The sequence below is a fragment of the Aythya ferina genome (genome assembly GCF_964211825.1).
Source record: "Aythya ferina genome assembly, chromosome: 4".
NCBI lineage: Eukaryota > Metazoa > Chordata > Aves > Anseriformes > Anatidae > Aythya > Aythya ferina.
The window spans coordinates 57,648,726-57,676,283 of record NC_140300.1 but is presented as its reverse complement, the minus strand read 5'-3'; the positions used below and the strand labels follow the sequence as shown (position 1 = coordinate 57,676,283).

Below are 27,558 nucleotides of genomic sequence, written 5' to 3'. Positions count from 1 at the left end.
CTTGCAAGAGTGGAAAATATATGTAAAGAATAATCTGCCCTTCTAAATGCAGGTATATTGTAGCTTTCCTTACTTCTAATTTATGATCTCCATTTCGCAGCAAATATATCTAAGCTGAAATCCTGGCCTCAGGGAAGCCAGTGTCAGAACTTCTACTGACATTAATAGATCGTCTTAAGCCTCTGTAAACAACCAAAATATGCCATTCAATCTCTATCACCTGCTTCAGATTTGATAAGGGCATACTTCAGTTTGTATCTATTTAAGATTTAGACTTATGATGTACTTAAATGTTCCTGTTTCAGTGCTAATATGTGGTGGTCGTGTTGTTTGTGTGGTTTGGGTTTTTTTTGTGTGTGTGTCCCAATTATAATTTTTTCTTTTTTTTTTTTTTGGACAGCTATCACCTACTCAAATAAAACACCATTTTATTGACATTCCAAATTGCCTTGCTGTTTCACATATGCCAGAGATACTACAGACTTAAAATGTAGTAGAAACAATTCTAAGTAGACACTTGGCTCTCATTCACACAAGTATAAGTTAATCAAGTAAAATGCAACTCTCACTCATTCAATATAACAATACAAAGAGTAGAAGCATTCACGTGTCATTTTATTTTCTGAATACTCTTCTTATCCCTCCCCATTTCTAGTATACCCCTGCAGATATTTCTAAGATGTAAATTGCTGTAATTTGAAGGTTTTTTTTTTGTGTGTGTGGGGGGGGGTTTCTTCATACAAATGACTAGGTATGTTAGGATATACTAGTGGCGTTACATTAAATGTCACTCAAATCTTTATTATTTAGTCCTGTTTAGGAAGCACTTTTATTATAGAAATAGATCATTTTAATTTATTTTTAAATACTGGCTACTTTTTTTGCCTCTTATAGCAGATACTAGAAAAGAATTAGTTTGCCAGGCAGCAAAATTTGCCTATGTTTAACTCTACTCCCATAACAGCAGGCTGACATACTGAAGAGGGTAAGACAGTCTAAACAGACCACTGTTTTCCCAAATGAACCACAGAAATGTACAATTTCAAAATGTCAGCAAGAATCCAGTGCTATCATGAAGGAATCTCAAACACAAGATTAAAAGTACTAGGGAAAAAATTGCTAGTAATAAGCCACTGATGCTTCTCCATTGTGAATAGATTTACACGTTTAACTAAGTATGCATGTATGCTTTCAAAAAATTCTACAGGTAATGATATAGACTGTAAGAAGGAAACAGAAGAAGCTTCTTTATCATTCAGAAGGACCACGTCTACCTGTGTTCACATGGATAAGAGGAAGCAGCACTTCAGCTCCGTGCCCTTTCCCTGTTAAGTATAATTAATGCTGTGTATTTTCACTGCTCCTAATTATAGAGCTAAAATATCAAAACTATCTGTGCATACAGAAAAGCTCCTGGGTTTATTAGTATTTTCTCTAGGTCAGACACTAAATGACACTGCGCTTGAACTCTCTTTATTATGCTGGAATAACAGATTGTCTCCATCAGGCAAGAATGACTTTTTTTCCAATTTGTTTGATTTACTGCATCTGAGGTCTAAAAGAAACCAGGAGAAAATATTATCCAGCTTCCATTCCTAATACAAAATGGTTATTCTGAAGATAAAAATAATAATAATAATGATCGATAATATAAATCTTTAAGGTGTTCTAGAGCACCTTAAAAGTGATATCTTAAAGGAACAAGAGAGAGAGGAAGAGAGAGAAATTATTAGAAGGAGAAACATCTGTCTGAATTTTATTTTACTTTGATGGACAAGTCTGTTAGGACAAATCTGGAAGGGGCTAGTAAAAATATTAACCCACTGTTCTTATAATTCAGAATTTTTTTACTGAAACCCTATACTAAAATACCTTCTAGAGCAGGTCCATTTTTTCAGCTAATCGTGGAAAAGAGATGAGAAGACAAAAACAGTATTTCCCAGAGTATCAAATGGAGGTAGAGGCAGGGCTATAAGTGCTGTGTTAAAGGTGCAGCAAAAATTACTCATTGCCATGCAGTAAGTTAAATATTGAGCAACATTCCTGGGACTGGCAGAATTGGCAGGAGCACTCTACACCAGGAGAGGTACCTTTTGAGAATTGTGGAGTCTAATATCTCACTTAGCACTTAACTCCTAAAACCTGAATAGAACGGAACAGGAAAAATAGTACAGTGGGAAGGAACCTAAAAAGAATATCCAGTCCAACTCTCTGACCACTTCAGGACTAACCAAAAGTTAAAGGATATTAATGAGACTGTTATCCAAATGCCATTGGAACATTGACAGGCATGGGGCATCTACCATCTCTCTAGGAATCTTGTCCCAGTGTTTGACCACCCTCACAGTAAATACATTTTCCCTAATGTCCAGTGTGAACGTCCCCTGGTGCAGCTTTGTGCTGTACCCTCATGTCCTGTCATTGCTAATGAAGGAGAAGTACCACTCCGTCTGGTTATTCCTCCATGGGTTTGCCGATAAAAGCATTGATACCTTTCAATGCACTGTTTTAAACAACAGGTAGTAAATATAGGCAAGCTTAGAGAGAGGTAATCAGAGAAATAGAGGGTAACTCTAACAAGTTATAATATTAAAATTTGTAGGGCATCAACACCATGTCTGAGGATGTCAGCCAAACTGTCCTCAGTGATTTGACCTCCTTAATACAGTCCAGATACCTGAATCAAGAGAAGTCCAGCCTGGGACAAATCAAGCTCCCTTTTCTGCTTTCTAGCCCTTCAAACTCTGCTCCATAGGAATTCTTTCATCAACAAGGAGGGAGTGGGGCAGGGGGGAGACCTGGAAAGGCATTACCAAGTTTTCACATATGGGAAAAGTGATGTCATGCAAAACCCAACATTGATTTTCACATCTCACAACCCCATTGATTTTAGCCAAAGTGCTTCATTCAGGCAAAATATGCACTTCCAAAATGTGCTCTTCCAAACACTTATGTGCTATTCTGAATGTTACTTCTCTATGCCCTCTCTCAAAGAAAGTAATCACAAATCCACCACCACATCTCACTGCTGTCCTAGTCTGCATGCATGCTGATTTTGCAGATAGTCTCCATGGAGCTGATCTTAGCACAGATTTTTCTGTAGTTTACAGCTACCTCCATTTCTGTCCACAAAATTAGGATGTACTAGATAAATGTACTCAGAGTCTTCAAGAGTCACAGAGGGCAGGATTTTTCCTTGGAGAAGGAAAGAATACTCAAGTGCTAAAAAGTAACTAGTGGGAAAAATACGTTAAAAGTTTTTTTTAAAAAAATACTGTAGGAACAAGGGAAAATTCCTAGATATGGGAAGATTTGTAATTTTAATTTGCATTGTTAACTTTTATGTGCATTAGAATTTTAGATAGCCAAAGAAATCAGAAGGCATATGAAGCCATAAGAATACAACGAAAGTCTAAGCAGAAGTGCCAGTTTAAGTACTAAAGTCTAATTCATGTTGCAGAAGATAAACTTTGCATAACAACTTTTCTGAATTACAGCTATTCTACAGCTGTTTTAAACAGTAGTTCAAAGTCATGCTAATGGTTTAAATTCAAAAGTTTGTTGTATTTTAAATAAGAAGGATATGATCTACTGTTCCATATATTGATTAAATTAATAAATGTTCCAAAATCTAGTCAGCTAAATAACAATAACAATCCAGTATCATGGTAATGTTTGTCTTTAAAATGTTGGTAGGTTCTGTAGAGGATAAAAATATCCAAAACTCTTCTTTGGAACCAAAACACAGAATAGCCTTTTTTGAATCAACAAAAGAAATAGTAAATCAAGAAAAATCTCCCCAAATCTGAAAAGAAATCTCTTTTGAGTGATCCCCAAAACAGCAAAGAATTTGTTATTGTCAGGGCTTGCTGGGTGTAAAGGGCTCTCAACTATACAAAATGCCCAAGGATTACTTCTTCACTAGGTAGCACACAGGCTTCCATCATCTTTTTATGGCTCTGCTGCTGAAGGGCACACGCCGGGGAAACATGACTTTAAACAGCAGAATAGTACAGAGACAGAAGAGTAGAAAGAAATGGAGACAATAAGAGTCTGTTTGATCATTCTTAGTTATAAACCCCCCATAGGAGTAAATCCCTAAGATTTGTTCATAAAATGTCTGCAGCCTAAAGGGAACTTTCCATGTGAAAAAGAACAGAATGCTTTATTATATTCTGAAACCAACGATTTGGGTTATTCCTGAGAAATGTATTTGTTATGGGGAAGCAAGTGAACTATTTATGGCTTCTCTTGTACAAAAAGGAAGAACTTATTTCCTGGAGACTCTCTTTCTAGACTTAATAAATATCTTGAACTACTGTCTTATACTAGATTTTCATGCAACTTAGAAAAGAAAGAAAAAATAATCATAGTCTGAACAACACAGTAAATTAAATTTCAGTATTAAATTTTCAGTTATATTAACCTCATGAAGAACAGCTTTTAAGTAAAAGTTTTCTAGTTAGCAGTACCCTTGCTGTGTCCTCCAGCATCAGAGCAAATTACTTAAATAAGTGACCTTCAATGCAACACTTTTTTATGCTACACTTGTTCTTGTGCTGGTGAAAATAAATAAAGAAATAAATGAATGAATAAGCAATTACTGGAGTCTTTATATTGTGATTCACCCAGTGCTCAATGTGATTTCATTCACACATTACCTACAAATGTAGTTCAATTACACAGTTTCTTCAAAGGCTGCTCTTCATGATCTACCATCCAGATCATTATAGAAACATTACTCTATATTGCTGCTACCATTATTGTCACATTAGAAGAATCAAAAAAATCACAGAAATGTATCTCAAATGGCAGTTGATGTGGAAGTAAACACCTTCTGGCCACAATAACTTGGATAATTATTTCCAAGTTTTTAGGGGTTCTTTTACAAATCACTATGTTTGAACCTTTATGGTGTTAAGTCAGCAAATTAGTGAAATTACACAATATCTTAACTTTAAAGAACATTTTTTTTCCAATCAGCATTTCCAAGGCTTCATGCTTGGAACAGTGAAATCATCAGGACCAGGTTTTTGTGACTTTTAATATATCTGAAATCAAATCTTTCTTTCCTAATGATGCATCCTTCTGTTTAACAATACACTTGTGCTCCTATTTCCATTTTTCATTAACCAGCAGTAAAGCTAGCATGCTCAGCAATACTTGCAGATGACAATCAGAAATAGCTGAGATGGTTTAGAGCATCCGGTCTTTTGTTCATAACCACCTCTTTGCTCCAACTCTCTGATCTGGCAAAAGAGATGGTGGAATGAACCAGACACACATTCATGATTCTCCTCAGGGTGAAGTTAACCAGCACACAGAAAGCTATCCAAGCTGGTTGGTTGACTCATATGTACAGACAGGTGAAGACCTACATTTACATTCTGCAGTTCAGTCACAAAGAACTCTTTATCTCAGAATGTCATGTCATCTCAGAATTTGCTCTTGAAATTTTGTGCAGCATCAGTAAAAGCAGCCATTTTGTCCTAGGCTTGAAGTAGTTGCAGTTCAGTCATTGCTGAATTAACTCTTCTTTTTACAGGTCTACAGTCAGCCTTCTCCCACTGATATGAAGGGACCACCCTAATGCAGATACCCACCAACAAACTAATCCCAGTGCTTAAAAATTTTGACAGGTCTGCTGCATGACAGAGGGTTGATGTTCAGATTTCAAGAGAAGAAAATATTGCACCTATTCGGTGGAAGCCACAGTAATTGGGCATCCTTTATATTCCTGAAAGTGCTTGTGCTGCTTTATAGAACTCTGACTGAGACTTGTATTTAGAAACAGGACTTCCAGCTGTTCCAGTGCACAGCAGCATAGTCCTCATAGCACAGAGCATCTTGGCACTTGCCAAGAAAACTAGTGTACATTTATAAAAATCAGTACTGTCTATAATAATTATTCTCCTTCAGGCATATGCCAAAATCAGTCAGATAGAATGCTGGCAATATTGTTGGTAGGGTTCTCAGATAACAAAATGTTATTGAGTTTCTTTTTATTAAAACAGAAGCAAGGAAAAAGAAAACCTAGATTTATATATATACATGTATATATATAGAGAGAGAGAGAGAGAATATATTAATTTTAGATTTCTCCTTCTCTGAAGGAGCAGAGATTAATCTACTTGCTCTTTCTGTGTTTCTGCTCTCACGAATAATTATGAAATGTTTTAAATTATGATTCACCCATAACAATGAGCAGATATATTAATAACTCAAGTAGAAATAAGACATTTACATCTCTTCTTTTAAGATAACTTAATTAAGAAAATTATTTGTGAACAGGTCACTATTATCTGTCCTGATTAATTCAGAAATTTGACTAGACTGAGAAGTTACACAGAAAGAAGAACTTCAGAGGATGCTAAATAGAATTTCAATCACTGGTATTTCTACTGTCTAACCCATAAAATATGTCAGAGTGCGTGTTGGGGTATTGATTTTCTGATGTCTGGGAGATGAAAATACAAGTACCCAAGTGTTCCTCTTGACAGCTACATTAAGAAAATACTCAAGAAAAAAAAATAGTTTTGTTTGTTTTTGTTTTCCAAAAAGTTATTCATATGCAGTGACAACTATTGTGAGGTAAACTTGATAAAATTAAGAACCTGATTTTTTTGTTTGTTTGTTTGTTTATGATTTCAAGAAAGACATAAGGGAATAAGAAATAAATAGCAAGGATTTGTAATATCAAGTTTTATATGAGTACCAACTTTTAGAAGCAATGGAGTCTCGCAGTTTCTGCAGTACATTCTTGTTCTCAAGTCACAGCAATCAAAAGGGAAACAACATGACACAAGCAGCAAAAAGCATAACCAAAGCTTGTGTGATCCTGAAGTTAATGTATTTAATTAAAATGCATCTTCACAGTGTATTTCATGTCAAAATCAAACTCAGATAAAATAAAAAATTCTACAATTTGCTATACCTAAGACAATTATTTCCTTTTCTGTTACTACAGTTATGTTGGGCTTTAACTCTGTTGTATAGTTCTTCTGGTGAGATTTAGCTTATATTTAGGGAATTGTTGTATAGCATTGCTTAAAAAGAACATTTTATGCTTCAGACATTTGACCAGTATGCTGAGTTAAATTTCATTTAATTCTACAACAAGGTAGGGTAAGAAAAAAAAAAATAGTAATATCTTTCACAATATCAGAACATTTTCAATCTTAGCATTGAGCATTCTGGGTTTTTGCTTAATATATCAGTTCTAATAATTACAAATCTATATACTTTTATCACTGCATACTATACAATGTCTCCTGAAATGATGGCTTATATTTTACACAGCTAGATGAAAATTAAAGGATGTGATTTTCATGACAGCACAGGTAGTCTTTGTCATTTGCCTGAACATCCAGATTTCTGCTAACTGTTGTTGCAAAAGCTTAGGATAGATCTGAAGCAGGCACTTTTATTGAAATTTTATGATACTTTCTGTAAAGTTCTCACCAGAGAATCAAGAGGGTCAGTTCTTAATTTAGACACTTATGAAGAAATAAGCAATTTCTTCATTTCAGACACTTTTATATTCATCTTCTGAAGAGTGGGTTGACTGCAAGAGAAGGCATATCATGTTTCAAGAATGGCACTGTCCATCATGGCATTGCAGTGAAGCCATGCTCCACCAACAATATCCATTAAATTAGCATAATGATATTAGGAGACTCTGTTGTAAGACAGAAAAAACAATGTCAAATAAATAAAAAATAATAATAAAACAAAACTAACAAAGCAAACAAACAAAAAAAAAACACACTACAGCAGGTTCCAGAAATGCATAGAACTTAAACAGAACTTAAAACAGATGTGGGTAAGAGGGTGTTTCTGAAATATTCAAACCAAGATGTGGTCTCACATAGAAAGTTTCTGCACAATGGAGGTTTCTAACTTTGTCTAAAATTTAGCTGAAAAATATTGAAATACCTCCAACTTTTCTTGTTAGGACATAGGTATGGTTCTGACAAATTTTTATTCATAAAATGCAATCCAGTATACCAAGCATGAGATTAAGCCAGTATTTTATACAGTTATTTCTGTATTTAAATTAATCCTATTCAACTCAATTTTTAGTCACTAAGCAGACTGTATAATATCAATGTAATTAATTTGCCTTCATCTCAGCTTTTGATGAAAGGAAAGAGATGAAGGTGATATTAAAGATATCAGTATTGCTATGTGGAAGGTACAAAATGTTGTATTTAGACCATGTTACTAAAAAAATATGTGGTCATGTAATTAATGATTTGTATACATAGATATAAGGAGCAGCACCTAAATTTCTGGAGAAGTCATCACTTTGTTTGGATTCTTGGACTCTGAGAAGAATCAGAATAATTCAGTATTTTCCATTCTAACACATCCAGGAGTAATTAGTTAAAAATTGACTATAATAGTTAGATACTTTGTCAATTACTTCAACATTTTTTGTATCCAAGTATCATCTTTTTTCTTTCTTTCCTTCTTTCCTTCTGTCTTTCTTTCCCAGAAGAAATATTAAACTTGCTTAATTTATTTATATACAATAGAGAAATTTTGATAATGAAATTTTATTTTTTTTCTTTTTCTAAATCTTCACTCTCTGCTTTGAACTAAATAAATACAGCAGTTCCTAAATTAGCAAGCAAATCTTAGAATAAGAGTGAATAAAGTAATGAATCCATTTCATTTAATTAAAACTTTGAACAACACTAAACCACTGAGGATAATTAAATGTCTTTTTAAGGATTTTAAATTGCTATCAAGCTCTTAAATAAATACCAATTTAGGGTTGAGATGACTGAATCAGCAAGACTGCTATTCAGAAGCAACAAATTTTAATGCTTTTCTTTCATGATTCTTCCAAGACACAACTTTTCCAAAACACAATAATTTTCCATGCAAAGCTTGGTGCATATTCTGCTTCAGTTAAAGCCCAAACTGTTTAAATAGAAAATGCATAGTCTTACGCATGTACAGAAGGTTATTGATTGCAATACTCTTTGATTCAAAGTATTTTTCATATGAATTTACTTCCAATTATTATCATACAGCAGAAGCCTAATAAAAGAATGATAAAATTACATCACAACACAGAAATAACTAGATTGCCTCAACAGCTGCAGACTCCTTGCATTGTTACCACCTATTAGTCCTAGAAATATCTCTTGGCAGAGGAATGGAATAAAAATATTATTTGCCACTGAGCAGTACAGCTGCTAAATATGTTTGGCCAAGAATTCATATAAAATCCTATTGAAACATCAGACAAAAAAATGTGCAAAGACACAAGACAGAACTTTTATCAAGACTCTACTGTCAGCTTATTAAAAGATAACAAGAGAAATGTGCATGGTGCAGGTGAAAGGGTTGGTTTTGTTTGTTTGTTTGTTTCTGTGATCATCCAATAACAAATATTAAGAATTTATTAGTTGGATATAGTTTCCCTTGAAATTAATGTTAGATACTGGTTTAGCAAAAGGTAACTATTCTTATTTCACAGAGAGAAAACTAAACCTTACACTGAAGCAGAATTTTCCCAATCGCCATGTAAGACATGTTTCTCCAGGCAGTCCCAGACTTCGGTTGTAGTTGTTCCTAACTCTTAGCTCTGGTCAGGATCTATCTAGGTTAACATTTCCTTACACCCTCATCTATAATACCTCCGTACACAAGCAACCCTAGACCACAGGACTGACTTCTCCATTTTACCATGTTTTCCACTGAGAAGCTTCTTGCTTACTGATCTTCCTCACTGATCTGTGTAGCTTTTGGCTCCTTTGAACAAGAAATAGGCAGTTTCTCTCGCAGATCTCCTTGGTCCCAACTTCTCTGTCCCATTGTGTGGTCCCACTCCAGCATAGTCCTTGGACCCAAGCATGTTCAGTCACTCTTTGTAGCTGGCACATATCTGATGTTCAAGAGTCACTCAGAATAGAGAGAAACCTGCACAGGCACCAGGGAATGACTTCAGTGGAAACAGTTACTAAAAGAATGGCTGACCATGTACCAACTGCAGTCATTTAAAAGCCAGCCTTTGAAATGTTTTCACAGAAAGCTAAATGACTAACTCTGCATAAAAGACTGACATTGTGGGGAAAAAAAAAAAAAAAAAAAAAAAAAAAAAAAAAAAAAAAAAAAAAAACCTCAATCCATGCAGTTGCAGTCTGACAGAATTACAAGCATCTTAAATAGTGCTATAAAATGGGGAGTTTCAAGTTATTTTATTTACAAGGTAGTTCATGGGAAAAAAGGGGAAAAGAAGGAGGCAGTTCCAGCCCTGCCTGTGGTATCCAGAGCTTTATCTTCAGTGTCTATCCAGCTGTGGCCTTACAATGAGTATTGTTATATAAAATACAATGACAGTTTGTGAAGCAGTGGTGAAGTTTCAGCCTTCCCTACTGCTTTAAACTAGGCTTACTCTGTTTCTCTTCTGAGCCCAGTGAAATCTTTGTAGTTTGCCTGCCTCAGCAGGAGAGGCAGTAAGTTGCTCTGGTTGTTCCAGGTTCACATAGCACCAGATGTTCTGCACAGGCAGATGCAGGTTTAAGTCTCCTCAGGTGGAGAAAATTGAGCCCAGAGCTTATATATTTAGAGGTAGTGTTCTAACAACAAAGCTGGAGATGTGCCTTTAAAGAAACACATCTCCTGCTTTTGTGCACAGTCTCTGACAGAACGAATTAGGCTTCCATCTCAGAAGGTTTCTGGTAATTGTGTATAAAGGGGAGAGACCTTGCTGCAATGACCCAGACACCAAGTAACAGACATCCAACTCCCATGATGTGGGACAACAGTATGAGTTCTTTTACCTTCTCCTCAATCCTCAAATTCCCTACCAGCCGAGCACAGGAGGCTTCTCTTTAGTGTGCCAGTTGTTTTGGTATCTAACAATAATTAAGCTTTGGGCTCCACTCCTCCAGGAGGAAGCCTAAATATTAGATTACCCAGCAGTTTGGATAAACTTTCTGTATATATATATATATATATATATTTGACATTTTCTCAGGCCAGCCTGGAAGTTATATTCTCCTTTTTCTTTTCTCTTTTTTTTTTTTTTTTTTTTTTTTTTTAATGTTAATATATAGTGAACATAATATATAGTGAATATTAAGTGAATATTAAGTTGCCCAAAACATATAGTCACCCAATATAAATAAAACTGTGGGAAAATGGGACTACTTTACTATAAAATCTGTATTAAGATACTCCCCTTCAAGGAAACAAAAAAAAATAACACCAGGGACTTTGCCAGGCTGAATCCCATTAGTCAGTTGTAAAAAGAAAATGATTAAGACTTTGTCTAAAAATAAATTTGATTTGATGAGAAGCATGCAAACCACGGCACAGTCATATCTGAGTTGTTCAATGAATTGAATGGTGCCCAGTGCCAGGACAAGAGACAATGGACACAAACAAAGACACAGGCTGTTCTGTCTACGCATCAGAAAGTACTTCTTTACTGTGCAGGTGGCTGAGCACTGGCACAGATTGCCCAGAATGGTTATAAAGTCTCCCTCCTTGGAGATCTTCAAAAGTCCTCTGGACATTATCACTCAGGCTCTTTGTTCTCACCCTTTTGACCAGCCTACATGAAGCATCATAAATGATGAGGCCCTAAGGAGATAAAAGTTTCCTTAGAAGAAGGACAAGTGTAAGGAAGACAACTTTACATGAATTTCCTAAATGTGATCAAATAATTTCAGATTTTAAGGTGTGAAAGATCTTAGATAGAAGAAAAAATAAGCACAAGCTAGACCTGCTCATTAATCACTTCCATAGGCACAACAGAACCATATGGCAATTTTTGTAGTCAGAGACAGAAAACTGACATAGGGAAGTAAACACTGAAATCTTCAAAAAGATTTTTTTCTGAATCAAATATTTTCCAAGAAAAGCAGAACTTGTGTTAGAGAAATGGCATAGACATCGCTAAAAATACCAAACAGCTAAATTCCACATCCAATCTCCCATTAATTGAAACTGTTTAGAACAGAATTGAAGAAGGGATATATGGGATCTTTGTATAAATGGAATATCACTAAAAGCATAGAAACTTTGTTTAAGTTTCCTTGTTCAGTGATCAGATTTGAGAGATCTCTATTGACAATCTTTCCCATATTAATTTTTCTACTAAAATTATTCTTGACCTGCTGTATTCATATCAGAAATAAATTACTAGTAAATTGAGCAGTGTTCCAAAAACTATTGGACTTCATTGCTCATATTATGTCTCCTTAATGCTATTACACTGAATAACAAAAGATTAAATCTTAATGCATATGTGTAATAGGATTCAAATGCAGGTCATGTGCCAAGTCACATCTGGATTTTCTTGATCTTATTACTTATGTGTATAATCTTAGCATCATGTTAATATAATCACCATGTAAAAACTACAATTGCATTACACATAAATATTAGAAATTTTAGGGTTGCAAAGGCAAATATTAAATAGCAATAAGGAGATGGGATTACCTGTGCAATAAGCTACTTTAGGGAATTATACAATGCTTTTAAAAACAGGAACAGTATTCACTCTGGTCCATTTATAAGGGGGGGGATGTGAGGGGCAGAGTCCATATTAGAAATTTGAGAGTGCCACTGACATTTCATTGTTACCTGGATATATTGATGACTATTAATGATTGAATGTGTATTAAAATGTAAAAACTATGGCTCAAATCAAGACCACATACTCTAATTAACTGCAGAGCATCACAGAAAAGAAACTAAGTTACATTGTGCCCAGCTGTTATGAGGATTATACTAAGTTCAAAATGGGCTTCCACCATTCATACAATTGTTAGGAACTACCAATCATTCCTCTGCCCAGGGACATGCAGAAAGGACTCAGTTCAATTAATCTTTTGTCTGAAGGGCAGAGTCCCAGAAAGTATTACAAACCTATGATGGTCATACTAGAACTCAGTAACTTGGGAAACTCTGAAATACAAGGACTTAACACGGGAAAATGCTGAAAAGACCAGTACTTGCTAAACTTCAGATTAGTTCCAGGGAGAAACTATCTGTTCATGCAGAAGATTGGTATATGAATTTATGGATCTGTGTCAGGATTTTTTATTAGCTAATAAGACAAAGTCTGTTAAGGGGAAGGAGATAGAGCCAAAGTAAAAAGGAAGGCTGGAGAAAGAGGATTAAGTGAAAATGTGAAAGTAACCTAGAGAAGTGTGCTGAGGAGAAAAGACTGTTCAGAGCATAGGCTCCAGAACCTCATTTGATATCACAACTTCAGTCCCACAGATCTTTGCTTGAATTGCATCAGGTCCTGTGGGGCTCAGCTGAAAGAGAGAGAGAGAGAGAGAGAGAGAGAGAGACAAAGAGACAGAAGAGAAGGATGCTGGGATGCTACTCTCTGCAGAACAGGTTTAATGCACTTTTGTCTGTCGCCTCTTGAGAATCCACCACTTATGCTTCTGCAGCCCTACACATTGCAGAAAATTCCCAAGAAGGTTTAGGGTTGTGATTTCAGCACAACAGGCTCCAAGACTCTTTTTAAAATGCAATTTTTTTAAGGTCGTCCAGAAGAGTTTAGAGAATGACGGCTTGCATAAGCCTTTCAGGAGGAAAGAAGTACAGGACATCTAAGCTTAAGTCAGAAGAACAAGAAAAGCAAAACTAGACTATTTAATTTCAATTTAAACTATATTAAAAGTTAATTGTCCAGGACATGGGACATGGATTAAAGACAAAAGTACATACATATCCAATTAAAACAATAAAATACAATAAAATTTGCTAAAATATTTGATGCCTGGGATTTGTGTGGTGGCTGAAAACTGTGAAGAGAAAGGAAGTCAGAGACAGATATCTGGAATTTGCACATTCAGAAGGGGAGATTTTAGTATCTTCCATGTCTTCAACATCAGGTTGCTCAGGAAATCTGTTTGTCAGTGTTGACACAAGGATGAAAACCTATTTATGCAGAAGAGCTTCAGGTGCCAGTCTTTTTCTGAATGTTTCCACTCCTGAAACAGAGACAGTTGAAAGCATGAGCTATCTACTCCTAAATTTCCACAGCCAACATTCAAATATTTTGTCAGCATAAGCTGACAGTCATCTGACCAATTTCAGTTCAACTATAAAAAGTGTGTTTGGGGGGTATTAAGCATAATTTGGACCTGATAATAGACTCTCAGGTCTCAGATACCAACCTTCTTGCATGTTTGCCTGTACCACCATCAGTAGGACAGCCTGTGAGGTACATTCCTTCCACCATATGAACACAAATATGAGTTTCCAGCACCTCAGATTTCAAGCTAAGTTTTTTCTAAAACCTACTCCAGTATATCTTGTCTCCCTCATTAGATTTCCATCTGGGCCAAGATAGAGGCAGCCACACATGAAATTTTTGCATTCAAAATTCTGTAGCTGGACAAAAACTATGAAGGCAGCCAAGGCAGAACCCAGATTCTAATACCCACAGATCAGGTATATTCATAAACAACCTAGTTGCTCTTTCAGTGAAACAAAAAATATAATGCTATTTTAAAGGTTAAAGAAGAATAATGAAAAATTTGACTTAAACTCCAGACTGGGAAAAAATAATTTTTATTTTTTTTTTATTCTTGGCACATTGCCAGAGCTTCCATTGCATTTGGATTAAGGGTATAAAATAAAACATATTTAATTTTATATTCTTTAATTGTTAATAACTATGGAAAAATACATACTGGAAATATTGAATACTTTTCAGATTAAAAATATTTTTAATATAGCAGAGTTTATTTTAATTGAAATAAATATTGATTTTTTCTTATCTTAGCACAGCTTTGCAAAGATAAGAAATTTCAATCTATTTTCCTTAATGAGTTTTATTGGTCATGCTAGCAAACATTACTTAACCACAAAATTGATTCTCTACCATGGAATTAGGTCATAGTCAAACATTCCTGGAGTATTTAATTTTCTGACCCTATTAATATTCAGCTATGGAATTTTTAAGAATACACATATTGTGTTTGCACATTGTTTAAACAGAACAGTTTCAGTACTTATGGACACTTTCACATTTTCTTTTGGGTACCAAAAATGTGAAGACTTTTGTTTGTTTTTATAGGGTATACTTACTATATTCTCTTTTGATTTAGAAACTAGCTCTTCTCCACATTGTTCATATGTGTGGCTGACTAGCTTTCTCCTACAAGTTCCTACAAGAAAATCCCTACAAGTTTTCTACAAGTTTTAGTCGTACAAATTCATGTACGTGGATGGCTGGAACTATAAACAGTCATCCTGAGTAGTTTTGCTGCTACCTTCTACACGTATGCTGATAATTACCATTGTGGGCTAAAGTATTATCATACAAGCATGGAAAATTGAAAGGTAAAGTATTGCCCATCAGAAATGAGGTAGTATTTGAGAGTGTGAATAATGAGTAGCTAAATATCAGATTAATGAGCTGGGTGTCTAGTCCATCAAAGAACCAATAAAGGTCTGGGGAAGACCCCTGTGTATTCAGTGATGAGAAGATGCAGATCAAGAAGTATTAGATTACTGTCTTAAAAGACTCAATGTGAACTGAACACAGGCTTGTTGATGACTGCAAATTGCATGTATATTTAGTATAAGGATAAATACACTGCCAAACAAAAAGCGATTTTCAGACTGTTTGTCATACCACATAATAAATATAAATAACAGAAATAAAATATTGTGCACAAGGAATTGTTAAATGTATATAAAAGGGGGTCATAGCTCAGACTCATACTGCTGTACACATCAGCATGTTGTCTGATCACAATGATACTTATCACGTTATGTTTGAAAAAAATACATAAAATTCATGACAAATACAGCATTGTGCTGATGCAATAGTAAAGAAAGAGGGTAAAGCTTCACTAGAGTATTACAATTACTATTGACTGGTAGGTAAGGAAACTGTGATAGCAGCTGGACCCTGCAGCCTCAGTACTGGCAGATTTCCAGAGGAAAAAGTGTTCATCACTTCTTCCTGCTATAAATACCTTGTCTGATACATCTAGGCTCACATTTGCTTTTGTAAAACTCCACTATACTCATGGCTTACAATAATCTTTGTATTGTTTAATGTAGTCAATTCTTTCAATTCTTAGTGCCAAAGACACAGCAAAATGTATTGCTATTTATCCCTAAATTCATGGATTTTTACAATAAAACGCTTCTCTCACTCGTATTATTTATTTTGGGGCAGTAATTGTCTTTTATATTTGGACTTCAGGTGAAATGAAAGATGCCAAAAAGGTGAAAGAGAAAATAACTCATCACTATCTTTGGCTAGAAATGGGAGAAGAAAGTAAATGGTAAGGATTTCAACAATATTGTGGTTGGATTATTATTCTGTAGCCTTAGTTACTGAAGCTTACTAACAAAACTGTCCTCAAAAGGGCTTTGTAAACGTATATTCATATATCCCCGTGTTATGGGGTAAGTATTAAAATACTCTGTAAGCTAGACATAGTTGATGCACTTACAAAGTTTAGCAACTTACATGCAAGTTACTTACATGCAACTTACATGCACCTCTAAAAATGATGTTAAAAAAAAAAAAAAAAAAAAGTTGTTTCAGGCCTGATTTGAATCATTTATTCTATGGGAAATATGGGAAATCTAATTTGTATTCCACTAAGTCACTGTGCGAATCATTTGTGATAAGAAAGAAGCTACAGAAATGTATGTTTGATGCTAAATCAGTGATCAGTTCTGCAACACACAAGAAATGCAGTAAACGTCAAGCCAACTGTCTGAAATTCCCTCTGGTGTGCCTATTTTTCTCTCCCAAACACAAACAGCTGGAGAAAAACTTGTTCCCTGGGGCCTAAGGATGCACTTCCCATCACCCAGACAGGCACTTTCACATAGATGAGAAAAAGTATCTATATCAAAACTACAACTTAAAAGTAATTGGAACATGTTTTCCCAATGGAAATAAATAAATAAATAAATAAATAAATAAATAAAAGTGATATTAATCACTTGGATTTTTAATTACCTTTTTTTTTTTTTCAGATCAATGAAAGAAATTAGCTATCATTTATTATAATATTGACCATGGTGTTAACACAAAAGTTCCCTAACTGGTATGTGTTTTATTAAATTAATAATCTTCTAACTTTTTCTTTTTAATATAAAGTGAAAAGCTGAGAAAACATAACTATGATATGACTTACAAACAGAATTATTAATGCCAGTAAATTGGATAATGCTCCATATGACATGGAATAGTAAGAACTTTCTTAAGAACTCCCCACTTACCTCAACATGCACCAATAATATGGTCCTTACACTTATTTCTGAAGTCTGCTTTAATGGATGGGGGGTACTGTATGGGTATTCCATTTTCTTTTCCATGTAGAAACTTTTTTTTTTTTCTTTACTGCATGTACCCCAATGATTTATAAATAAATAAGAAGAAACAACATCCACAAATGACAGTGGACATGTCTCTTCTGTAAGCAGATAAATATGAGTTCAGACATTTCTCAGTGGTAGCAGTAGATTATTTGGCAGCTGTTTGCCAAGGATAAAAATGGTGGCAATCTGGGATAGGTCACAGATGTGCTGGTTGTAAACATTGCTCTTTTAAAATCCATTGCATACTCCTTGTTTACCTCTCCTCTTTAATATTTTAAATTGTATTTTATTGTCATACAAATTTTGTCTATATGTCCTATATGCATTCCAGAGAGGAAATGCTAACTGTTGAATTAAGAAAGTCACAAAAAACATGAACAATAAAATCAGTTTTCCACACTTATATATATATATATTTAGAATCCTTAGTTTAGAATATTTTCTGTAGATCTTGGATACAGATTCAGACAGCAGCTTTTTTGCCCAGATTTTACACAAGGTGGAACTGAATCACAGAAAAATAAAGAAAATATATACATATATATATATATAATAATATATATAATATAGAAAATATCTGCCTTATCTCACCAATTGATTCAGCAAAAGATCCAGGAACCCGAATTCAAGAGATCTGAGCTCTAATACAGACACCAGAGATATGCTGCTCCAGACATGCAGAGTGTATTATCCCTAAAAAAAGTTTGCATTTTGAATTCAGAGTATTAGACCTCTATTTTAGAAATCAAATGAGTCTCCTAAGGTTTTTTGATACACTAATAAGAAAAGGAAAGCGAAATGTTATACATAAATGTAGACACGCAATGTTCATAGGCTAACATATAGTTCAAGAAAAAATGTTAATTGAGCCCTAAAGGAAGCTTATATGCCCTCAAAGGAGCAGAAATATCTGTACATAAATATTAGAAGATAAACAGTAAGTGGAATTTTACAGAAAATACAAATGCAAAGCTAAAATACAGCCAAACAAGAATAAGGTCAACAGCACAGCTGCTACTACAAGGGCAGAATATGGTTATTTGGTAAAAGCATTAAGTAATTAGCAAAATTACTAGCTGAATAAATAAAAATGTAGGCACTGATTTTAAGTGTAGCACCTCAAAAATGTCTTAAAATCCTTATCTAAGATAATTTCTATAAACATTTAAGAAACAACAAATCAGAAAATATGAGTAACAAAATATCCTTAGACAGTCTAAACTTAACTACATATGAAAGTAATAAGGTGGTCTAAACAGGGCAAAGAGCCTTTTGATGCTTTAAGAGGCATAGGTGTAATTGAATTCTTAATATGAAGACAAATTTTTAACCAGGGATAAATGGGAATGACTACTGAGATACAAAGAAAAGCAGCAGGAGAAGAGTTTGTAATTTGGATGGAATGTTAGATCTTGGCTCCAGTAAAGCAGTAATACCCCACTAAAGCAGAATACATAAATAAAAAAAGAATTGTTTATTTTAAAAAAATTCAAATGGAAATTTTTTAATGACATTTCTTTTTAAGTACTGCCTTGATAGAAAGCAACATTTTTTTCATGTTTTTAATTTCCTCTCTCTCCCCAACTTTTTGCTGACCTCCTTTCACACCAGACACACTTCTTGTAGCAAAATAGGTGACAAGAAAGGAGAAGAGGAATGGACAAAAATCAGAATTACAGACAAAAGAAAGAAAGAAAAAAGAAAAAAAAAAAAAAAAAGACTGGTACGGTCTGACTTTTTAAACATATGCTTCATTTGCAACAAAAAAAAAAAGAAAACATTCATTAAATAATGATAATAATGATAATGATAATAATGATAATAATAATAAAGCTTTTCATGAAAGAAATTGGTGATTTTTCAGTCCTTAACCTAAACTTTTGGTAAAAATGCTGATTCTTCAGGCACACAGAGTGGCCTTCTGCTTAAGGATGAAGGAGTACCTGGGTTACATCCTGGTATTAGTTATGTTTTGACACAGTTACAATTTCTTACATAACAGAAAATTAGGACAAAGCATCATAATGTACGTGCACAACTAAACAAAAACATTTTGCAGGAACAGTTAAACACAATTTACAGCCAGACTGGGCTAAGCTTTTCAAAGAGGCCTATCCTCATAAGAAATAAAAATCCACTCAATCTTCTCAGAGATTTGAATGATGGAATAGCACAAGAAACACAGATATTTAGCCATAATTTTCATGCATATAAGGAAGGATACATGCCATCTGTTCCTCATACATCTTCCCCTCTAGAACCTTCACCATCTTTGTTGCCCTCCTTTGGATTTTCTCCAATAATTTTACATACACACACACGCATACGCAAGCAAGCAGTAGACAGAGGGACTAAACAGTAGCCCAGTAGCATCAATACTGTAAACTTGACTTCTACATTACTTAAAGAAACAAAAATCTACCTCTATTATTTCAATAGTACAACTAAAAGGGGCATTTGCATTTGCAGAAGACACATGGAGCATACACCCCTTATAACGGCAGAAGTTAAAAGAACATATAACTGCTATTTATACTGCTTCTCTAACCACATGTTATTTTAAATGAGCAAAGCCAGACATGCTAAAAATTCTGCACAGGGTCATTCAAATCAATGAACGCACTAGATGACTTCTGCCAAAGTTTAAGCCTCTTAAATTAAAGACTTCATAAGCTTTTCTCTGTGGAGTTTGTTCTTGAATTAGTCTGGAAGCCATAGCTAGAAATAAAAATACTTTCTGGCGGTCCTGAAGCATGCAAAATGTACTAGATATACTTTCACAGGTTCTAGGGGATTTGGGTTTTATTTATTTGTTTGTTTGTTTGCTTGCCTATTTGTTATAACAGACAGAGATATAGACAAGTGAAGTGTGAAGTTCAATAAATTTTGCCTACACCTTAATAATGCCTTGAGTGCCTCAGTGATCATTTCCTCTTTTATGTCCATAAGCAAGGTCTTCACATTTAGCAGCTCTGTAGGCATTCCACTTAGGAGGCAGCAGCAGTGAGTCCACCTCAGTGCTGAGCATTAAAACATTTTGCTCATGGAATTTGCAGGATTTTTGCTTGGGACACTGAGAATGACTTTCCATTGGCCCCCCAGCTATCTCTGCAGAGAGGGTTAACATAAATAATTATGCAATCTATTCTTCTTGTACTGTCATATATAGGCCATTTTCTTCATTCATAACTTAAACCAGAAGCTCGTATAAATTAATAATGAGCTCATTTACATTTCAATAGACTCAAAAGTGTTGTGGCTGTCAATAATTTGTACTGGTACATTCTTCCCAGCAAACTAAGTCCTATTGGAAGTGTCCAATCTTTCCACTTGCAAGATTTTTTTATTTTTTTTAATGTGAAAAAAAAAAATGAGTTTTCAAGTTGTCCCATGTTGGATTCCAGTTCCCAAGAGCTAGACAAACGTGCTGTTTCAGCATTGCAGTAGGTGAATTGTAGCAGTACTGTAAGAGAAGTCTTGTATATAAACTGCAATTGGTAAAACATCTGAGAGCCAAATCCTCTAGGACTTTTTGCACCAAGTATGCGCTTCATTCCTCTCTCGGCTCTGATTAGGTGATGGCCTTCTTATCAGAGTGAAAGCAGTGCATGTGCATGTGTGTGTCAGAAAGGAAGCATAGGTCTAATATCAACTAAAAAGCCATGTATCTGATACAGAGAGAAAAACAATGCAGTACCCAGTCCAACTGATTCTGCTGCACCAGCAAACAAGGAAGTCTAGATGACCAAGAATTTTGAAGAAAAAGCCCAAGAGAAAAAAACTTAAAACCTCCAGAGTTCTTCAAAAAACCTAGGGAGATGGTGTTACCCCTGAGATAATTTCTCCAGATATCCCAGCAACAAGGGAGCAGAAGGAGTCCCTAAGTTTCATTCACCACCTCTTGAGGTCCCCAAACCAAACCAACCAAACAACCAAAACAAAACAAACAAATGAACAAAAAATCCACCGAGGCCACACGTGAGTGCAATCTCTCCATCAGAACTACCATGAATTTTCAGAGGATGGGGCATATTCAAGAGGAATTACCTGTATATATTTGTCCATCAGTTGTGACCTTGTCCAAAACATCCATTATTACACACAGAGTGGTGGAGACAACCTGCATAGCCAAGTTGGTGTTGAGTTTCACCTAGCACAATAGTCTTGTTTGTATGCTACTGCCTCCTTCCCTCTCCTATTTGCCAATGCAGCTGCAGCAGCACCAGCTAGATTTAATTCCTAATGGGGCAGACCTCCCCAGGTGGGAGACAATGATCTGCATGGCACAACACATTAATGCCAGTATTGTATTTAAAAGCCCAGCTGATCAGTACATCAAACCGATTCTGAATAATCCCCTAGCCAATACATAGCCATGCTTAATTCCATTTATAGCAAGCATATGGTAATAATATATGCTTAGCCTATCAGGGTATATTCACACTGTTTCTGAAATTCAGGAAGATTACTAACTCATCATTTCAGATAAAGAAAATATGTCTAAAAATGAGTTTCATCTACAGTATCAGAAAATTAAAATCTATATTTCCAAAGAAGCTCAGAATGCAACCCTGTAGCTCTCCTCTCTCTGATACGTAACAAAAGAGCAGCTTCAGCACAAAGTCCTCCTTCACTATCACAGCCATACACATTTGCACAGAGGAGTCCAAGGCTAAAGGACAGTTTTGTAGCAGTCTTCAGTACTTGAAGGAACAGATATTTTCCCACCTCTGACCGTTTGTACACTCTCCCTAGAAATTAATCCTCTTAGAAACTAAGCAACAAGAAGCTGCAACTTAATTTGTAAAGATGAAATAGGACCTTACTGAAAAGATCCCATAACTATAAAGTGACTAAAAGTGAACAACATCTGAAAGACAGAACTAAAACCATAAACTAAACTAAACTAAACTAAAATCAAAGCAAAGCAAAGCAAAGCAAATAAATAATGTTGATGCAGATGCAGCTCAAAGGGAATACACAACCACATTGTGAAATGTTCAGCTTTACACTTCACAATTGCCAGTGGAGTGGGGTACATAATACTATGTATTCAATTCTAGAATGTGGTAGGCATTAATAAGTATTTTTAAGTTCTTTGTTTTTGTTTTGTTTTGGTTTTTTTTTGTTAGGTCATGTAATAAAGTAATTTTATGCACACACATGCATGTATGCATGATCTAAATAATGTTCACCCTCTTCTAAATATAGAAGTGTATTTCTGGTAATAAAATGTACTTCAAATGAAATTATACATACTATATGTATATATAAACTATATATATAATTTAAGACTGCGTTGAAAAAGTTCTGATTGATATAAACCTATGGATTGACAAGTACTGGTGTCACCCTGTTCTCAAGTAACCTGGTACAAGAAGTATTTCTAATGATAAAATACACTTCCTGCTGTCCAAATAAATACAGGGTAATCTCTCAGTTCATGGTACAAAACCCAGGGAAAGTTGGCCTCGTTATGGTTGCCTACCTCCATCTAGTGACCAAAAAAGGTATATAAATTAACTCCGTGACCGTCCAGTAATTAATTGTTTGCAATTAGTGGACAAAACTTACTAACCCCAAATCTCTGTTCTTATGATTATGTTCTTATGATTATGTTCTTATGATTAGGTTCCTATGATATAAGGAAAACAAGGGAGCTTATTCCCTCCCACGCAAAGAGAACAGCCTGTCTCCAGCACTCTCCAATAAATACTAGAGTATTTGTGCATTACATGTTGGACAACAAACAAATGCACATGTGCAGGGGCAATGCCCCTAACCCATACCACTACTGCTGACTTCATCTGTTGCTGACAGCTAAAGCAGAGCAAATAGGCTGTCTGTGAGGGGATCCAACCAGCTTCCCAGAGCAAATTTGATTAAACTGCACAAGCTCTCTTAGTGGTACTACAGGATGGTTATTTTCTGAAAAGTTTTAGCCCTCTCATTGTTAATGCTGTTTCTCAAGAAAACATTCAAAAGTTACTATCTAATGGCAAGAAGTCACATAACTACTTTGGCTAGACTGTGGCTTATTATGCTTAACTTCCAACGTACTGACAGATTTCACTCTTTTTGCCAATTTGGATGATCACATTGATAATGATGATATCATTTCCATGTTGGTTGATGGGGTATATTTGCAAGTAGAAATATTAATGAAATCACTGGCTTTACTTGACAGCTTCTGATTTCCCTTTTTTTCAACATATAGGCAGCATGCAATTAAATATCTATCTTCTTGAAATGAATTTGCATTAATAGAAAAATTAGCATACTAAGTCATACTTCAAAACACAGAGGAAAAAATGATAGAGTGAAAAGTGGTAAAACATCAGTGAAGAACCCAAACTTCTGCTGTCATGACCAGATTCCCTTCCATGAAAACCAGTGACACCACTCTAAGAAAACTACAAGCAGAATTCAGCTCTCTTCTGAAGGCAGCAAGAAAGGTGTAGGAGCTTGGGAAAAAAAAAAAAAAAAAAAAAAAAAAAAAAAAAGGAGAAGATGGATTAGAAAATAAAATAAAATAAAATAAAATAAAATAAAATAAAATAAAATAAAATAAAATAAAATAAAATAAAATAAAATAAAATAAAATAAAATAAAATAAAATAAAATAAAATATTTTTCTTAAAAGAAGAAAAAATACCACTCCTTTGGAGACAGGAATTGTATTCTAAAAACAGTCAATCATTGCAGTACCTAAAACACCACAGGCAACTTCCAGTTTCAGACAGATTGTACACTGTAGTTACAAATGTCACCAGGGGTCTGCAATCAGCCTTGATGCAAATAGACAAAAGAAAACCATTCAGGGCAGTATCTACAATATAACTTTTACTCAAGACAAGTCATAAGTACAAATACAGCTCAAGATGTAAACCCTTCAAAATGGGCTTTTATAAATATATATTTCTCCTGGAGTTTATTTTACAACAAATAACATAAGAACAGTTTTGATTCACAGGAAGGTATGCTTAGAAATCTTATTACTCTTAGTACAGAAAAAAATTATGTCCATGGAAGTCTTAATTTAATTCTCTGGAAAGATTATTTATATTTTATATAAAGTTATATTTTACACACATCTTCCATTTTTACCCCCTCCTGCCATCTTGAAGTACTTAAAAATTTCTTCAACATCCACATGTCCATGTGTCAGACATGTAGAAGAAACAATAGGACACACAGAAGACTGTGAATGAAGTGTTTGTTCTCTGGGGTTGAGGGGGGGAGAGAATGAAAGTAGGCAAATAAATATATCATCAGCTCTTATTTTGCCCTTTTGCATAAATATCCTTAAGCTAAAAATTACCTCTTCAACATGAGCACCTTCAGTGGGCATGTAGACAGTCTTCAGGAGAGAAAATTGACTTCATTTGCACAGCATGGATCAGCACTAAACCCCATTTCACTGCTGCTACAGCATCCAAGTGGTTAGTAGTTTCCCGTACCATCAAAGGGAAAAGATAATCCTTTATAGAATATGCCCCAAAGCTTGTCTAGCACACAGCATGCAAGGAAAGCCTTGGAAATGTTGCAAACACAGCAAGGCTAATAAATATGCTCTATATTTTGCCCTGTGGCCATACTCTTTGCATAATATATGTTACTCTAAGAAAATCATGGGAAGCCCTGTGACTCAGATGCAGCTGACTGATAGTGCTTCTTATTAATATTTCTTGCTTTTAGAAACATACCAGGTTTGGGTTGTTGTTTTTTTTTTGTTGTTGTTGTTGATGGTGGTGGTTTGTTTTCTATTTTGGCATATAGCAGCAGCTACACAGGGCAGACTCAGATCAACAGAGCAAAAGCACAGAGCAAAAGCTGTAGGCTTTGCCCCTTCTTTTTCTTACCCTCTGCCATTCACAGTCCGCTTTCAGAGCAGACCGCCAGTGATAAGGAGAAGTGGGTAATTAAATCAAGCCAAAAAGTGCATTTGGAAATGATTTTCTCTTGTGCCCATGCACAGTCACATAAATCTACACTCAGATCTAGCTGCTAGCTAAAATCTGTACCCGAATCAGAGCTGTACCAGATGCGATCCGCTAGCAAGATGATCCAATTCATTACTGGATTAAGATTTTTTTCTACTGATAAGGAATTGAGTAACATGCCTTCCTCTCTTAGATACTCAGAAACTCAGATAAGTGTCCCTCTCCTTAGATTTCGTCTTCATACAACAGAGCAGAAGGGTGTGCTCATTACAAATGTGTGTGACACATCCTGTATCGCCTGTAACACAAGGTTATTTATAGAAAGCTACTAAAATCAGCTACTTCTGCAAGACTTATGACCAAGATTATCTCATTCTGACCTGTTCCAGATGCAGTGTAAATCCTAACCTTCACTTAAACAATGTAAAAGCAAGACAAGGAAAAACAGTGAATGGTCAGTTACATCTTTCCTGCACTATGCAATGCTCTTTGTGAAGACTCAGAGTATGGCTACAGGAGCAGAATACCAGGATGCCATCTCTTCACTGTGAAACACCTTTAAGTGTCAACTCAGAGAGATTTTGCTGATGGATCAAACCCATCCATGTTATAAAGAATCTATCCTGTTAATTATGGAAGTATTTTTCATTTTCCTTTAGAATAACCAGCCTTATTTTTTTTTCCAATATGCATGTTAGGTTTTTCACCACTGTAAAATCTATTCTAATCAACATTCCTAAAATAATTGTATCAGTCACATATGCTGTGTGGACATCCTAACCATTTACTCTCACCCTTCTCATCCTTCGTATCTCATCCTTATTCCGCACACTCTGAAATAAAGGAATGCCTGAACTAATTTGGAATAACTTTCTGCCTACACAGACTTCTCCAGGTAGTTCTGCAAAACCCTGCACCACTTACCTCCTCCATGGAGAAGGGATGGTATTCTAGCCCCTAAATCCTAACAGCTAAACCCATGCTTAGTGTGCTGTCCATAGCTCATTCTTTTCCTACCTACCTCGCATACTTGCTGCCCCCTTCACCTGTACTTTTGAAGTCCTAACCATGCTTGTGCCATATTAGTCTGTTGAACTCAGGAATCCCAAGCATTCTGGTGCCTGTTTTTGAAAATACAGAACATCGGACCCAGGTGTCAATTTCTGGAATTTCATTATGCAGGTGTCATGTTGAGATATCTAAAGAGAAGAAGAGAGAAGTAAGGTAGCGCATCAACACCGTATCAAGGTTCTGTTAAAAGAGAAACAGGCAAAGGAGAGTAATCAGATCAAATACCCGGGCTCTCTCTTGCCTGCAGTTCTGCTTTGAAAGTTTCTGTGCTAACATCAATCTATTGTAGCCTAGGGCTAGCTGCAATGTTTGTAAGAGGTGTAGCAGTAAGCCTTCAGTAGAATGTATGCTGCAAATGAAAACAGTGATCTTAAAATATTTGGGGGGGAGCATGTGATCAGGCACCAAAATAAATAAATAAATAAATAAAAGCAGAACACCTGTGGAAGTACTGCACCACAGGGAACACAAAGATGACAATTTGTCAAAACTGCTTGTTTTGCAATCAATTTCAAATCAATGCTTAATGCTGATGAATTATAACACTTAAAATTTACTACTTCTAATTGACATTAGTGAGTTAATCACAGTTGCATTGATTTACCCAGTCACTGCATAATACTCAATTATTGTCTGTTACTGCAACAAATTTGCATTTCTATCACATAGGACTCTTGTGGAGGGAGTATTTCACATTATTTTCATTACTTTTTACTTTAAAATGTTCTATGTACAATTACTTTCCATCTATTTCTGCCAATATACCTAGTGTGCTATTAAAAATAATTTTAAACAGAGTAAGGATGATATGTTTTCCTCCCACGCTTCTCACCAAGTGATTTTTAAATTAATTTCCCTTATGTTATTACATAAGGGGGAAAATAGATTTACCTCTGTTATACAAAAAACATAGGCAACTTAGAAAGAAAAATATATATATATATGGGAAACAAAGATGCCGGATTTAAACTGCTTTTTTAGTTTAAAAAATGTCAGGAATTAAAACTGACTTATTCTACTCTTACCTGTGTTGCACACTGTTTCTCAAATACCCATTAAAAACTATCACGGAGGCATCCTTACTAAATTTAACATTAAAGAACAGAGTCAGAAGAATTGGTCCACTTGCACAGACAACCTAAAAGTTAATCAGGACTTTTATTACAAAACGGAAAGAAATATTCATATGATTAATAGTCTTAAGAAC

The 27,558-nt window shown here is 35.1% G+C and overlaps 1 long non-coding RNA gene across 2 annotated transcripts; it reads right to left on the bottom strand.

Annotated features, from left to right (window-relative positions):
• Positions 1–13,675: 13,675 nt before the first annotated feature.
• Positions 13,676–26,710, bottom strand: LOC311435706. Of its 2 annotated transcripts, XR_014692328.1 has the most exons (6): positions 26,577–26,710; positions 26,302–26,479; positions 24,659–24,763; positions 24,046–24,125; positions 17,929–18,030; positions 13,676–13,973 (listed from the first exon to the last, which is right to left on the bottom strand). It is a non-coding gene; the product is annotated as an uncharacterized lncRNA (long non-coding RNA). The 2 variants fall into 2 exon arrangements; XR_014692329.1 differs by lacking the exons at positions 24,046–24,125; positions 24,659–24,763; positions 26,302–26,479; positions 26,577–26,710 and adding an exon at positions 21,385–21,523.
• Positions 26,711–27,558: the final 848 nt, after the last annotated feature.